Source organism: Leptonychotes weddellii, chromosome 1 (genome assembly GCF_054177405.1).
Source record: "Leptonychotes weddellii isolate Sample4059 chromosome 1, ASM5417740v2, whole genome shotgun sequence".
Taxonomy (NCBI): Eukaryota; Metazoa; Chordata; class Mammalia; order Carnivora; family Phocidae; genus Leptonychotes; species Leptonychotes weddellii.
Window position 1 is genome coordinate 81712351 of NC_138369.1, and position 16694 is coordinate 81729044.

At 42.6% G+C, this 16694-nt stretch overlaps 1 protein-coding gene across 5 annotated transcripts in view; it reads right to left on the bottom strand.

Moving 5' to 3' along the window:
* Positions 1-16685, bottom strand: part of CEP70 (centrosomal protein 70) — a 101588-nt gene extending 84903 nt beyond the window's left edge. For 2 of the 5 annotated variants that reach the window (XM_081827004.1, XM_081826986.1), the window contains exons 1-2: positions 5656-6289; positions 3670-3772 (exon numbers count right to left, since the gene is read on the bottom strand). The gene's annotated coding sequence lies outside the window, so the exon portion shown is untranslated. Of the gene's footprint in view, positions 1-3669; positions 3773-4463; positions 4541-5409; positions 5576-5655; positions 6290-16495 lie in introns of those variants that run through there. The other 3 variants (XM_081826987.1, XM_081826981.1, XM_081826995.1) reach the window with 3 other exon arrangements.
* Positions 16686-16694: the final 9 nt, after the last annotated feature.

The following is a 16694-nucleotide window of genomic DNA, read 5'->3' on the forward strand; positions in this document are numbered from 1 at the left end:
ATTTCACTCATGTAGAATTTAAGAAACAAAATAGAGCAAAGAGATAAAAAAGAGACAAACCAAAAAAACAGACTCTTAACATGAAGGAACTGGAACTCAGATACACTGCTGATGGTCATGTAAAATAGGACAACCACTTTGAAAAACACTTTGGCAGTTCTTTTAAAAGGTTAACTATACACCTAAGACCCAGCCATTCCATTCCTAGGTATTTACCCAAGAGAAATGAAAGCATATGACCACACAAAGACTTGTACATAAAAGTTAAGAGATTTATCTGTAATAGCCAGGAACTGAAAACAACTCAAATGTCCATCAAAGCTGAATGGATACACAAACTAGTATATGCACACAATGGAATACCTCTCAGCAATAAAAAGGAATAAACCTTCAAAAAAAAGGAATAAACTATTGATATATGCAACAACACATATGAACCAGACAACACTTACACTGAGTAAAAGAAGCCAAAGATTTACATACTGTATGACTCCATTTATATAAAATTCTAGAAAACAGAAAACAAAAACTAATCTAATATAAGTAGATCAGTGGTGGCTAGGGGAACAAGAGGCTGGAAAGATGGACCACAAAGGGGAAAAAGGGAATTTTTGGGGTGATGGATATATGACCAATCTTGATTGTGTGATGGTTTGACATATATATATATGTCAAAACTTATCAAATAGTACACTTTAAATATGTGCAGCTTATTGTAGATCACTTGTATCTCAATAAAGCTGTTTAAAAAATAAAACTTTCCTGAAATGAAAAAATATATACATTTGAAATTACATATGGAAAGAGCATATCACATACTTGAGAATACTGACCCATCCTAATAAAATTACTAGACTTCAAAGAAAAAATTCTCTGGTCATCTAGAAAAAAAGAACAACGACTTATAAGGGGAAAAAATATTAGATTATCATCTGGCTTTGATATCAATGCTTTATACCAGAAGAAAAAGAGTAATATATTTAAGAAACTCAAGGAAAAAAAGTGTGAACCAAGGACTTTATATCAGCAAAACTGCCTTTCAAGTATAAAGAACACAAGCTTTTATCCACATACAAGAACTTAGGGGATATTCCTTCCTGAGGAACCTAATAAAGGAGCATTGGGTAACCAAAATGATATACAGGGGCACCTGGATGGTTCAGCATCTGCCTTCGGCTCAGGTCATGATCCCGGGGCCCTGGGATCCAGCCCTGCATTGGGCTCCCTGCTCAGTGGGGAGCCTGCTTTTCCCTCCCCCACTCCTCTGCTTGTGCTGTCAAACAATAAAAAATCTTAAAAAAAAAAAAAATGGGGTTATAGATATAATAGAGAAATTAAATAAAAGCTCTATAGTCTCAATCTGTATTGGAAGTATTTATATGCACTCATGAGATACTTAATCTTTAATGTGTGTGTGTCTCTATATAAATAGATGTAGGAATTCTAGCTCTGCCTACTGAAAAGCCTCAAACAATGACTATGGATCCCTAGCATACAGATTATGACCCTGAAATGCAATTTCCCTCTTAAAAAAAAAAAAACAACCCAGAGTTTTTTTGAAGAAATGGATGATTTCAGATTTGGGACAGAGCATTCAAGCTATCAGATAACAAGCTATCAGACTATTAAGGGTCATATCAAAAGAACAGGCTTAAATAGGCTCCCCGCAGGGCAAAGATGAGACAACATGAGCTTCAATAATGATAATGATTGCAATGAACTAAAACCCAACAAATATGTTTAAGTTCATGACCTTATACTGACATTAGATTTTCTAAAAAGAATGGTCTTCAGAAGATAAGGAACATAAATGGAAAGAATCAAGCATTTATGCTGCCTGTCCTAAAGGAATTGTACAGCTGTGTATCCAGATGATAAATAAGGGACTAGTATGCCAATTAATAAGAAAAAAAAAACCAGGATAGAATTAAAATACCACTATTTTGCAACCTTAAATGAACAGATACAGGCATGAAGTATCAAGAGTTGCTGAGATCACAAAGAGAAACATAGGCACCTCCAATGGTCTTGCGAAACACCGCTTAAAGAACTGCCAAAGGACTTGAATCTGAGTCTGATCCAGTCCTGGATCCAGCTACCAATGTGCAGGAGTTACCCAGGGCAGAACGTATTGAATTGTACATGAATTTATAATCAGCAAAATCCAGACTATAGGATATATAAGTCAAACCCAGATTCTGCATCAGATAAACTATAAGGGAAAGGAAGGAATAAAGAGAAAACCTACAGATTTTTTTAGAAGATTTATTTATTTGAGAGAAAGTCTCAAGCAGACTTTCCAGGCTGAGTATGGAGCCAAACGCGGGGCTCAATCTTGTAACCCTGAGATCACGACCTGAGCCAAAACCAAGAGTCAGATGCTCAACTGACTGCACAACCCAGGCACCCTGGAAAACTACAGATCTTTTAAAAGATTTTTTAAAGATATTTTAAAAGAGTTTTTAAGGGGGAACTGGGTGGCTCAGTTGGTTAAGCATCTTGCTCTTGGTTTCAGCTTAGGTCATGATCTCAGGGTCATGAGATGGAGCCCAGTATGAGGCTCCACGCTCAGGAGTCTGCTTGAGATTCTTTCCCTTTCCCTCCCTCTCTGCTCCTCTCCCCATTCGTTCTCTCTCTCTAAAATAAATAAAATCTTAAAAAAAAAGTTCTTAAAAATTTTTTTAATCAGCAAGGCTACACTACAGTGTCTAGAAATATACATTTATGAAAAAAAAAACTCAAACACAAGGAAGCAATTACTATAGAAGTCAGAAGAATGGCTACTAATGGGAGTACAGAAGTAACTGTGATTGACATGGAGCAATAGAGGGGCTCTAGCATGGTGAGCACGATTCTACACCCTGATCTGAGTTGTATCATCTTATTTTAATAATTTATTAAGCTAGGGGCGCCTGGGTGGCTCAGTTGGTTAAGCAACTGCCTTCGGCTCAGGTCATGATCCTAGGGTCCCGGGATCGAGTCCCACATCGGGCTCCCTGCTCGGCAGGGAGTCTGCTTCTCCCTCTGACCCTCCTTCCTCTCATGCTCTCTGTCTCTCATTCTCTCTCTCTCAAATAAATAAATAAAATCTTTAAAAAAAATAAATAAATAATAATTCATTAAGCTACACATTTGGTACATGTGTTCTTTTCTGTTTGACTTAATAAAAACTCATTTTATAATAAAAAATTTTTTATTAAATAATAAAAACAAAAGTAATGAAAACCCTAACCAAAGGAAAGCTGGTATAGCTCTGTAGCCAGGCTGACTGGATTTGAATTGTGGATTCTGCCACACAGCCAGGAAAATACTAATGACTCTGTGCCCTGATCTCATTATCATAAAATGAGGATTGTAAAAGTACTTGGCTCATAGGGGTGTTATGGAAATTAGGAGTTAATATAGAAAAAAAATAGAACAGTGCCTGGCTCATAGCAGGACAGTGTTGGTGATTAGAGTTGGTGACCACCAACTATGTGAATTAATGTAGTTACTTAACCTCTCTGGGCTTCAGTTTCCTTACCTGAGTTTAAAATATCTACCTGATAGGATTATCAGGAGATCAGAAGGAAATATATGCAATGTATCTATTACAGTATTCAACAAATAATAGGTCTTTTCCATGGCCTCCCAACATCCAGAGAGAGTTATCTATCACATTAGACATACCTCAGTCATAGCACATTCCTCTTGCACTTTTCACCTGTTCATTTAAGTTGATCTCAATGAAATGATCACCCAGTGAGTCTCACGTCCGAAACTGGATCTTCATCTAGATTTCAAAAAGATAAAGAAACCAAAATCTTAAAATGTTCAACTTCCTACTAAGAATGGTCTTGTGTCACTCCCAGAGCAGGCATCTATGTAAACACTGAACTCAAGTAGGAACAACTGAAGTAACCACTGATGGACTCAACGCTCATCACCATGTGTCTTCTCCCTTCTCTTCTTTCCTCTCCCTGCTTTGTTGAAACATTTAGCTGGGAGTCCAGATTTATCATAACCTATCATCAATTCTGACTTCTGGCTACAAAGGTAGATTATTCTCATTTGCAAGGGTACTAAAATGAAGCACTCTCAGACAAATACCACTAAACACAAAAGGCAAAGGCAGGAAGAAAAACTGTCTCAATTCCACCTGTGACCAAGCCCTCCTTTCCAGAGATCCATGCTGGGAAATTAATGTGCTGATAGTGTGCACCAGCATTTTCCCCCACTATAAGCTGTGACAGGACACAGATCTGGAACTTTGAGTCACAGGCAGAGACCAAATGTTTTCCAAGGCCAAAGCTGATGCTATAGCTTTAATCAGTGCCATAACACACCTAAAGTAAGACCATGGGAATAGGCGTTGCAGGATACAAGTTGGTTTGTAAATGGCATAAAAAGCCAAATGCAGAGAAGCAAAGCATGTTGTATCTTCTGGCACTGTCCAGGTTTCCAAGAGTCCTCTGGTAACTTACCCTTCATAGGTCTGAAGCCCAGGTAACAAGCATCACCCAATAAATGTAACTATTTTTCACCACTTTCTTGGGGAAAGCTGGAAATAACAAACCATGGCCTGTAATGATTCTTTCTCAATTGAGACATCAAAATCTGTAATTAACTATCTCAAAAGCATATATTTCACATTACTGCAATAAATGGAACAAGCAATGCTTTCAAAGTCTCTGTCAATTTAATACAAAAGCTCTACTCCAAAAACATGCCAGCGTGCTGCTCAATTCTTAAGAAGTGAATCTACTGCAAATAAGGAAATGGGAGTTAGGATTGGAAGTCATCTCCACCCAATCACTCTGCCCCAGGAGAGGGTACACAAAGGGCCAGAACACGCCTCTCCCCCTTTGAGGCAGAAGCTGCGGACAAAACCCCAGCCAGCCGCCTCTTCCTCAAGGTGTGGCGGGGGAGGCCGGAGTCTACCTGGCAATGCAGAAAGCAAAAACTCATGCAGAGGATTGGAACCAATGTAGGTGATGCCAGCACAATGCTTAATATTATTATGGTTGGAAAATAAGTGGTAGTAGAAACCCTTTCTGTGCGGTCTCTAGGTGCCGGATCCCAGCCTTCTGACATTTCCACCTCATTGATTTTCTTCACAGAATCTATTTAGACTCCGCAGAAAGTCAGCGGGCCTCCGAATCTGGAATGAGCCTAAAGAGCCGTTGGAAGGGCTACTCGCCTACTCCTTCGTGTATCCATCCCCCTTTAGCTCCGAGTCTTCTCTAGCCAAGCAACCTTCTCAGACAACTTGACACTGAAAAGCAAAGCGGGTGAGCTCTGGTCGACTCTTGTATGCGGAGGAATCGCCCAGGACTTAACCGCAATCCAGTCTGCGCCAGGTATCATTCTAAGTCTTACGCTTACGGCCTCGTTTAACCTTCTCAACCCACACCTAACGCCAAGAATTACCAGCTGTATGCTACGCATGAAGAAACGGAGGCGCTGAGACGTTAAATGAGCAGCCAAAGATGGCAAAGGCCGGGGAGCCAGGACTCGAACCGGGTTTGTCCAGGACCGCAACCCTTATACAGGGATTTTTAACCGGCGGGCTCTCTGGGCGCCCGGACAAGGGTCGTTCTGACCATTCTCTCGGACCAGGCCAGGCCGGTCCGGTCCCGGGGATGCTTCAGGGAGCGGAACCCCAGCTCCACTCACCTTCCTTGGCCGCGGCCTCCCTCCCCCAGCGCGCCCGGCCCGGCCCCACTCAGCCCCCTCCGGCCCCGCCTCCGCGACCGTTACGGCGCCGCGGGAGGCCAGCCAATCGAGCTGGAGCGCGGCGAGAGGGCCCGCCTCGGCTCCTCCTCCGAACGCGGGAGCTGTTTTCTCCCACCTCCGGGCGGGTGGTCGGGGCGGGGACCCAGGGGTCTAGGTCGGCCCCGCGTCCGGTTCGCTCCGCCGTGGGGGCGGGAATTACAGTCACGTAGGCGAGAGTGCGCCGAGCTCACGGTGTGCGCCTGCGCACCGCCGTCGCACTGAAGACAAGCCCTGGCCTTGCAGGTGCTGTCAACAGCCACCTGGAAACTCATTTGCCCGGAAGACCGCAGAAATACATATTTGAGGCCGTAGGTGAAAATGAGGCCCCGGCAAGGTAGCCACCGCACACTGCCCTCCACACACATACTCAGGCTGTGACTGTGAGCCCTTGCTACAGGACTAGTCAGCCTGTTCTCTAGGTTCCAGACCTTGCTGAGCACGGCAACACCTGGCATTTGGAGGACCCCAGTATGTGTTTGTTGATGACATTTTACCCTTCCGTTCCGCACTTTTTTTTTTTTAAAGATTTTATTTATTTATTTGACAGAGAGATAGCGAGAGCAGGAACACAAGCAGGGGGAATGGGAAAGGGACAAGCAGGCTTCTTGCCGAGCAGGGAGCCCAGTGTGGGACTCGATCCCAAGACCCTGGGATCATGACCTGAGCCCAAGGCAGACGCTTAATGACTGAGCCACCCAGGCGCCCCGTTCAACATTTTCAAGTCTCCACGAAGTGTCAGGCCCTATTTGAGGCTCCAGAAATGCAGAGGTGGCTGACCGGAGATGCTTAAAGTCTAGTTAGGGGGATGAATATACGCTCTGAAATTAAAATCAGTGTGATAGGCGTAATCAGAGAAGTTTGCGCAGGGCACAGAAGGGAAAGAGAAGAATTATCCAAATGGGTCACTTTAGTCTTCCTAGACCTGTGGGTCTCAACCCTCGCTGCATATTAGAATCACCTGAGGAGCTGTGAAAACTTGGTGCTCAAGCCCCAGACGACTTAAATCATTATCTCCAGGGTGGGACTCAGGTGTTAATAGTTTGTCAATAGTGTCTCTCCCCTCCCCACTCCCCAAGTGATTCCAGTGGGCAGCCAAGCTCAAGAACTGCAAACTTAGAGGAATACTCGAATGATTCTGAACGGTAGGAGTTCCCCAGCAATACAGGGAGGAAAGATATTTAGAGAAAACTTCATGTGCAAATTAAATAATTTCAAAGCACATTATTATAATGCCTAGATCACAAGTAATCAGTAAACCTTATTATTTTTTGTCATTAAACCTGGGCCCCTTTGGTACAGCTCATATCTGCCCTCTCCTAAAACCTAACTCCCAAAGCCTTTAAAAAATATAATGGAACTTACTGAGGGTTTCCTGACGAAACTGAGTAATACGTTCCATCCCTGGAGAGGCAGAGTAGGAAGGCCAAAGGAGGTGTGCTAAGGACCTGGGACTTTATCCAGGGGGTGATGGGAAACCATAGACAAGTTTTCAAAGGAACTAATAAAATGGAAAGGTTTTTGTTTGGGTGTCTTCAAGCCTAATTTTCATGCATCTTGATAATACAGATAAAAACTGTAAAAACAGCTCCACCATGTACAAATACGATCACTGCTTTTTTTCCTCACAAAAGGAAATCACCTCAATATTTTATTTCTCAGCTTAATAAATTCAGAACCTACAAATAGGGTCCCTGTACACCATTTTCAAAAACTCATGGGGGTTAAGTGATCCAAAAATTCCTAGCAGAAAAATACAACTTCCACACACCTGAAGGGAAGGCCTGGCGTCTCATTGGCCCACTATTGTCGTTGCATCTTACAGCCACATGGTGTCGCTGTTTGACGACCTGTATTTTCCAGGCCTGTGGTTGTGCAGGTCCCATAAGGGCCAACAAGGATCTCCAACAGAGGGCATTAATCATGATGTGTCTCACAAGAAGTCTCAGGGTCACAGCTTTTCAGGCACAATACTTTCAGGCCCATATTTAGCCTTCTTCCTAGGCAGCTGGGGTTACTGTGAGTTTGATCTCTGTGTCTGCCCTACGCAAACATGTTCTCAACTCTGCCCCCAATCCTTTTCCTTACCTGGCTATTCTCACTAGCAATAGCTGCTAGTTAAACAGATTTTCATTTTCAACCGTCGAAACACAGAATCCAACTGCTTGCCTTTTCCAAGACAATAGGGTGACTTGCCCACTCTTCTGACTAGCTGCACTAATTGAGCCAGGAGGTCAAATATTACACGTCAGTTGTAACCATTTTGGCTGCAGATAATAGAAAAGCTGATTCAAACGGTCTTCTTAAGCAATAAATAAATTTATTATCTCACACAACTGGCAAAACAGACTTTAAGGTTGGTGAACTCAATGGTTCAACAACTTATCAAGGACCCAGTCTATTAGTCTCTCTGCTCTCCTCTAAACATGGTAGGTTTCAAATTCATACTAAAGTGGTTTTCCAGATGTCTACCAGGAGCAATCAGGACCATATACTTTCTTTTCCATCTAAAATCCTTCCTTCCGGTTTTTTTGACCAATTAGGTCACACAGGCACATACTCTGCCTCCCAATCAGTAACTGCCTAGCAAATGTGAAGAAGACTTAAGATTGGGTTCCAGAAGGGAAAAGGGGTTACCATAATTGGAATTGGCAATGGGGTGGGTGCTCCTTGAGTCACATAAATTGCAAGGGGGAGGTATGGCTACTTGAGTAAAACTGGAGTCCTGTAAGGGCCAAGAGGACCATGGATGCTAGATGTAAGATCACCAGTATCCTTTACAGTCTTCAAAGCACAAGAAGGCTGATTACCCTCTATTTCCTAACAAGAGAGCCTCCTCCTCATCCCTCCTGGATTTTGTGTGTATCAAGTGGAGGGGAGGGAAATTCTACAGCACTGTCCTCCAAAGGAATTCCCCTCTTATGGACCATCAAGGCCTTTCCGGCACCTCTCTTTGCTAGAGAAGTAAAAGACTGCACACAAATTCAGTCTTTGACTCAGCATCCTGCTGCATTGATCTCGAGGGTTTTTTTTTTTAAGATTTTATTTTTAAGTAATCTCTACACCCAAGATGGGGTTCGAACTCACAACCCCAGGATCAAGAGTCGCATACTCTAACAACTGAGCCAGCCAGGCATCCTGATCTCAAGTTTTCTATGGGTCTTCAATGACCCACCAGGATGCTAATAGTTCTAAACACTCATTTAACATTCATTTACAAAAATGTATTAGGCCCCTAGATCAAACTAGATGCTGTGTTTATAGTGGTGAGTAAACCAGATGAGATTCTTGCCCTCATGGTGCTTATGAAAAAAAAAAAAACACAAATAAGCATTAATTATGATAAATGCTATGAAGAGGAAGGAAGAGAACAGGGGTATGTGGAGGAGGCTCTCTCAGGAAGTGACATTTAAGCTGAGATCCAAAGCCTGTCTTCATTTCAGCTTACTGCTCTCCTCTGTGCTTTGTATCCCCAGTATAAATTACAGCCTCCATTAGCAATGAAAACGGATATTTTCATTTCTGAACTTCTAAACTGATTCTCAAATTTTCTCCTAGGCATAGACCTATCAAGTTTCTCCCCATAACAAGGAGTATACCAAATTCGAATGGCATTTGGGTGATAAATTCTTCAAGATTCTTCAACTCACAAGTCTTTTAGACTTAGAACCCTTAATTACATGAATACATTTGTTTCTGCCTCCCTTATGAGAATTTGAACTCTGGGGACATGGATCATATCTTACTTTTTTCAGGACCTAGCATTGTCCCTGGCACACAGTAGGTGCTCAATACAGTGTAGATGGCACTGCTAAATTTGAGTCAGATTTAGACAGGGGCATTCACCTTCAATAGCCATTTTCCAGTATGAAAGACCATTAGCAAATAGCTCGAACAAATAGATAAATAACATGGGGTGCCTGGATGGCTAAGTCAGTTAAACATCTGCCTTCAGCTCAGGCCATGATCCCTGGGTCCTGGGATCGGGTCCCACGTCGGTCTCCCGGCTCAGTGGGGAATCTACTCCTCCCCCTGCTCATGCTCTCTCTCTCAAATAAATACATAAATAAATCTTAAAAAAAAAAGATAGATTAATAACAAATGCTCAAGAATACAGACTAACAATAGTTATATTAATTGAACCTTTAAAATGTGTCAAGTTCTGGGCTACACACTTTTTTCTAACTTCTTGACTCTTCACAACAACCTTAACATAAGTACTGTTAATCTTCATTCTACAAATGATCAAATTAGAAAATAGACATTAAAAAAAAAAGTGGGCTCCTGGGTGGCTCAGTCGGTTAAGTGTCTGCCTTTGGTTCAGGTCATGATCTCAGGGTCCTGGGTTTGAGCCCCACGTCAGCTCTGCTCAGTAGGGAGCCTGCTTCTCCCTCTCCCTCTGTGCTCGCACTCTCTCTCTCTCAAAAAGAAACAAAAAAATCTTTTTTTTTTTTGAAACAAAAAAATCTTAAAAAAAAAAAAAAAGACTTGCTAAGATCACACAGCCAGTATGTGGCAGAGCCAGGATCTGAAACCAGCATTCAGGCTCCAAAGCCTATTTCATTAACCACTTGACCATACCACTTCTCTTGATGGGCATCTGCTCTACCATAAGGGAATATGCGTTTATTCCAATTTGCAGCTATTTCATCTGTCTGTGTATTAGTTATCTACTGATGCATAACAAATTATCCCTAAAATTAGAAGCTTAAAACAAACATTTGCTATCTTGACATGTCTGTGGATCAGGAATACAGGACTGGCTTAGCTGGATGGTCTGGACAGAATCTTTCATGAGGTTGCCGTCAACCTGTTAGCCACGGTTAGTCATTTCAAGGTTCAACTGGGGCTGATGGATTCACTTCCAAACTCACTCATGAGGTTATTGGCAGGGCTCAGTTTGTTCCTTAGCAAGCAGACCTCTCCACAGGCTGCCTGAGTACCCCCACAACATGACAGCTTCCCACAGAGGGAGTGATCTAAGAGAATGTGTGAGCACCTAAGAAAGACGCAAAAGTCTTTTTTATAACCTCATCCAGGAAGTGACATATCATCACTTCTGCTATATGCTATTAATCACACAGACCAACTATGGTAAAATATGAGAGGATTACACAAGGATGTAAATACCAGAAAGTGGGGATCTTTGGGAGCCATTTTGGAGGGAACTTACTACAATCTGATTGCTCATTTTTTGTGAGTGCCTCCTCCACTAGAATGTAAACTTCACAAGTGAGGAATAACCATCAGTGCTGCTCATTGTTATATTCTCCCCAGTGCTTGCCGTAGAACAGACTGTCAATAAATACTGAATAAATGTAATGATTACGATGATATGAATTTCAAAGAATGAGCTCCCTACAACAATCCTGTCTTACTCTAACACAGATTTCCAGTTGCCATTCATGGTAGCATAAGTAAGTAAGTAAGTAAGTAAGTAAGTAAGTAAGTAAATAAATAAATAAATAAATAAATAAATATTTAAGATTTATTTTTAAGTAATCTCTACACCCAATATGGGACTCGAACTCACAACCCTGAGTTGCATGCTCCACTTACTGAGCCAGCCAGGCATAGCTCAAATAACTTTTAAAAGCAAGATCTTATCATGACTACATTTACTCATAATTTCTTTTTCTTTTTTTGCTACAGAAAACCCATAATTTTTATTTCATTGCCAGTTTTCCAGGAAGTGAAATCTCAAAGGAGATGAAAAAAAATTTCTGAGCTGAACCCATAGCTATGCAGGATTTAGAGAGGGGTGTTACCTAATGGTAAATGCCTACTCAGGAGCACCAGCAGAGCCAGGAGTAAGTTGGAGGAACTGAGTCTAAGATTCTTGCATTGGATAGGACCCTGGAAGCATGTTAAAGTGGTTCTAGGTCAGTGACTCTCCCTAGCTCCCAGATACAAATATCTCAAAATAAAGTTTTTAAAAAATCACCAATAGACTGGGGTGCCTAGGTGGCTCAGTCAGTTAAGCAGCTAGTTCTTGATTTTGGCTCAGGTCATGATCTCAGGGTCGTGGGATCAAGCCTCAGTGGGGCTCCACGCTCAGCGGAGAGTCTGCTTGAGGATTCTCTCTCTCCCTCTCCCTCTGCCACTCCCTCCCACTCATGCTCTCTCTCTCTCTAAAATAAATAAATCTTTAAAAAAAATCACCATAGGGACACTTGGGTGGCTCAGTCAGTTAAGTGGCTGCCTTCGGCTCAGGTCATGATCCCAGGGTCCTGGGATGGAGCCCCGCATCAGGCTCCCTGCTCCGCGGGGAGCCTGCTTCTCCCTCTGCCTGCCCTGCTGTTCTGCATGCAGCTCTCCCTGCTTGTGCTCTCTCTCTCTGACAAATAAATAAAGTCTTATAAAAAAAATCACCATAGACCTACATTAAAAGAAGTTCTAAGTATGTAATTTAGAAAGAAGAAAAGTGATGAAAGAAGACAAGGATTGTTGAGAAAAATGATAAACATGTAGATAAATCCAAACAAACATTGTATAATTCAGTATAATGATCATGAAGGCAAATGCGTGGGCTGAAAAAAAGGACAGATGCAGATCAGACTTACAAGGTTACTTACAAGGTGAAAGGGGACAGCCATTGGAGTTAGAGTATTCCAAGGTCCTTGTATTATCTAGAAGGAGTGGGATGTTTAGGCTCTGTGAAGTGTGCAATGTAAAATTTTAAGGGTAGCCACTCTAAGAACAGGAATAGGGTCAATGACTTCCAAACCAGTAGACAGAAAAAGGGGAATATGAAAACAAAAATTCAGGCTACTTTTAAGAATGAAAGAAAGACGAACAAAAAGCAGAGCAAAGGTGGGACAAATAGAAAGCAAAAGGTAAAATAGTAGATACAAGCTAAATACACTAGTAATAATAAATTAACAGTATATAATTCAAAGTGGGATAGTGCAAAACACCTTTTTCATTATTTTTAAAATAAATTTATATCCCCCCACCCATTTCTCCCCCCCTCAACCTCTGATGACTACCTATCTGTTCTCTAGGAGTTTGTTTTTGGTTTTTAGATTCTACCTATAAAAGACATATTTGTCATTCTCTAATTTCACTTAGCATAGTGTCCTTAAGGTCCATCCATGTTGTCACAAATAGCAGAATTCCTTTTTTATGGCTGAACAAAAGTGTGTGTGAGAGACAGAGAGAGAGAGATAAATACCCAGAAGCGGAATTGCTGGATTATATGGTAGTCTATTTTTAATTTTTTTTTGGAGGGGCAGGGAGGGGTAGAGGGAGAGAGAGAACCTTAAGCAGACTCCACACCCAGCGCAGAGCCCAACGCAGGGCTCGATCTCACAACCCTGAGATCATGACCTGAGCTGAAATCAAGAGTCGAACACAACCGACTGAGCCACCCAGGCACTGCTCTTTTTAATATTTTTGAGGAACCTCCACACTGTTTTCCATAGTAGCTGCACCAAAATACATTCCTACCAAAAGTGCACAAGGGTCCCCTTTTCTCCACATCTTTGCCAACACCTGTTATTTCTTATTGACAACAGCCATTCTAATGGGTATGAGCTATTCATGTATGTAACTACAGAAAATGGACTCACAAGGAAACACCAAATTCATGTTCATATTGGCTTTGGAGGAAGAGAAGCAAGTAATGGTGTTGGACTTGCAAATCCAATCGGGTTTTTATCTGCAATGTTTTCTTCCGTTGAAATTTTTCAATGAGCCAATATTTAATGATGGTCAGTCAATTCTAGGTAGCAGGAATATGGGTATTATTTTCTATACTTTTTAAGTTTCTCTAAATAAACATGGTACAAATTTTTACCAAGTCTTAACCAACTGGAACATGTGTATGTATTGCCTTCTTTGGCTCCTTGCTCTAATTAAGGGTGTATCTACAGACCCCAGCCTCCACATGACTCAAACCAACACCTACGTTCTCCTGAACTCGTCAAGCTTCTCCCGTTTGAAGTTCTACAAAATCACCTTGTTTCACTGCTTCTCCACCTTCCCTGTTTGTGTAGGTAGCGCCACAGCGTCCTTGGGCAGAGAGGAAGATGTCTAAGCGGCAGCAGCACGGCCAGCAGCAGGGGACTGTGCGTACTGGCACTGACTCTGACACACACTCCTCTGAGGCCAGTTTTGAGCCCTGCGCTTGTTTCTAAAGCAGCGGTGCCTCTTCCTCTAAACATATCGCCAGGGCACCTGGGCGGCTCAGATGGTTAAGCATCGGCCTCCGGCTCAGGTCAAGATCCCGGGCTCCTGGGATCGAGTCCTGCATCGCACTCCCTGCTCCTTGGGGAGCCTGCTTCTCCCTCTGCCTTTCTCTCTCTCTCTCTCTGTCGCTCATGAATAAAGAAATAAAATCTTAAAAAAATAAAAATAATAAACATATCGCCAGTAGTTCAGGCTGGACCAATACGGGAAGGGCAGGTGGAAAATTTTAAGTCTTGTAGGTATCAGACTATGTAACTTTTCCCTTTTATTTTGATCTCCATTCACGTTGTTTAAAAAGTAAGTTCAGGAAATCAGTCAATGCATTAACAATTCCCTTTTCAAAAGGAGGCCCAATGAAAGCATGGAGGATGGTGAATGAAAAAAAAAATATCACTGATGGCCTGGCTGGTTCAGTCGGTAGATCATGTGACTCTTGATCTCAGGGTTGTAAGTTCGAGCCCCATGTTGGGTATAGAGATTACTTAAAAATAAAATCTTAAAAAAGGAGTCAATCAATCCAATCAATCACTGATGTCAATGGGCAAATCAGTGAGAGGCAGTTTAAGAGGTAAGAACCAGCATCTCGGTACTTCCTGGGGAAACAAGGAAATAATCTGGGAATTAGAATAAAGTCAAAAGCACGGGACACCTGGCTGGGTCTGTCAGAAGAGCATGTGACTCTTGATCTTGTGGTTGTGAGTTTGAGCCCCATGTTGGGCATAGAGATTACTTTGAGGGAAAAAAAAAATAGTAAAGTCAAAAGCAGGATCAGCTTGACTGAATACATTTTATACTCAAGTTCAATACCTCTCACAGTATTTTCTTCAGACCTTTTTCTGTAACAGTTCTGTCTAGTAACAAGTGACTAATGCTACCCTCAGTGTCCTGGGCCCCGGGAATGAGTAGGTGGAAAATGTAGCCCAAACTGGTATGTTCAATTCCAGGTATCCCAGAAATTATACCCAAACAGAAAATAGTGACATAGAACAAGCCAGCTGAGGAATCAGACTGCACTGCCTATTCGTGGTGCAGACTTGAGTACACCTCATGAATGTACTCTGTGCTCCATGGGCAGAGGAGCTTCCCAGGCCTCTAAGGAAGGGTCCAGATATTTCTTCAAGCACAACTAACACTTTTGTAATAACAGGCCCCGTTAACATGAACTTTTTGAATCCCACAAGCCTGGCTCCACATGCTGGCTCGGCAACTTCTGAAGGGCTTTGGGTCTCTCTATAATGTAAGTACTGGGCTGTTGTGAAAAATACAAGTAACAATATATAAGGACATAGCAAGCATCCAATAAATTATACCTTAACGGTCTTGTAAAGGATATCCAGATTCCTAAAGTTTTACAAGAAAATATAATCCTTCATTACACAGTATCACAGAGCTGCTCCCCAAGCAGGGTTTCCTGGTCCTAGCCCAATGACCCAGGATTGTTTCTCAGAAGAACTAAGGACTAAAAAAAAGTAATTAGGGACATGTCTTCAGCTAGCCTGGTCCCATCGCTGGAAATTTCCACTCTGGGGCCTTTTACCTTTTCCCCCCTACCTCATTCTTTCAACATTTATTGAAAACTCTCTGCTCAAGACACTGGTTTAGAAGAAAATACAAATATGAAAAGTCTTTGTCTTCCAGGAGCTTTCAATACAGGGTTGCAAACAAGAAATCAGTGCTCACTAACCAGAATCCTTATAACATAATTTGCTTAAGAATTCAGTCATTATTACTTTGCAGACTGATTAAACTAAATAATAGATTGTTCCCTCTTATCTCTCTATCCCCCTTCTCTCACATACTGGCTCAGCATCTAGAAACTGCTTCAACTCTTACCAACCCTAAAGATGAAACAATACGTTAACCTCAAGCGGGGGGAAGAAATTACACAATGGGGCCTCGATGCCCCCATGCCCCCCAATCTTCTGGGCCCTCAGAGTCCCCCCAGAATCCCTTCAAATGTCTGTATATTGTCACTGGGCACACTCTCTACAGGGACCACTCACTGCCCTCCTCAAATGGCCCACTCAACAACCCTCCTCCCTCTCCGCTGGTGACAGTGAAAATCGAAACCACCTGAAACTCACCCAGGCCTGCTCTACATTCATTCTTTAAACAAGTATTTATCAGAGCCTACTATGAGCCTGCACTGTGCCGATGTGGGAGATAACAAGATTGAGAGCCAAGCGGCCATAGCCCCTGCCTTCAAGAACCTCAGTCCACTATTAAGTTACACATTAAGCAAAAATCACACAAATAACTGCAAGGACTAAGGAGAATTCCAAGGGCTGCAAGTGTTCACGGACAGGATAGTTTTCCTTAAAAAATATTTGAAGCGCAAGCTCAACAACAAAGTGGAGGATAGCTAAGGGCAGAGGCAGGAAGGAGTGCCCCGCAGAGGGAAGAGCATCTGCAGAGGCCCGGGGGAGAGAAAAAGCTTGCAACATTTGAGAATCTACATGGGGCCTCATGCGCGCCTTAAGGAGTTTGGGTCTTTACAGAAGTAACCGGAACCCATAACGAGATTTCAAGGGGCGAATGCCATAATCAGATTTACCTGCCCAGTGGCTTCAGAGCAGACACAAGGTCTGTTTTTGCCACCAGGTTATCCCCAGCGTCCGGCCCCGCGCCTGCTATCAGCGGGTCTTACCAGCCCGGGGCGGCGGGACGCGGTGCAGGACTTAAGGTTTGGGGTTTGGGGATGACGGGGGGCCTCTGCAGAGAGCGCAGAGCCCTCGGCTGAGGCAGCAGGCGGG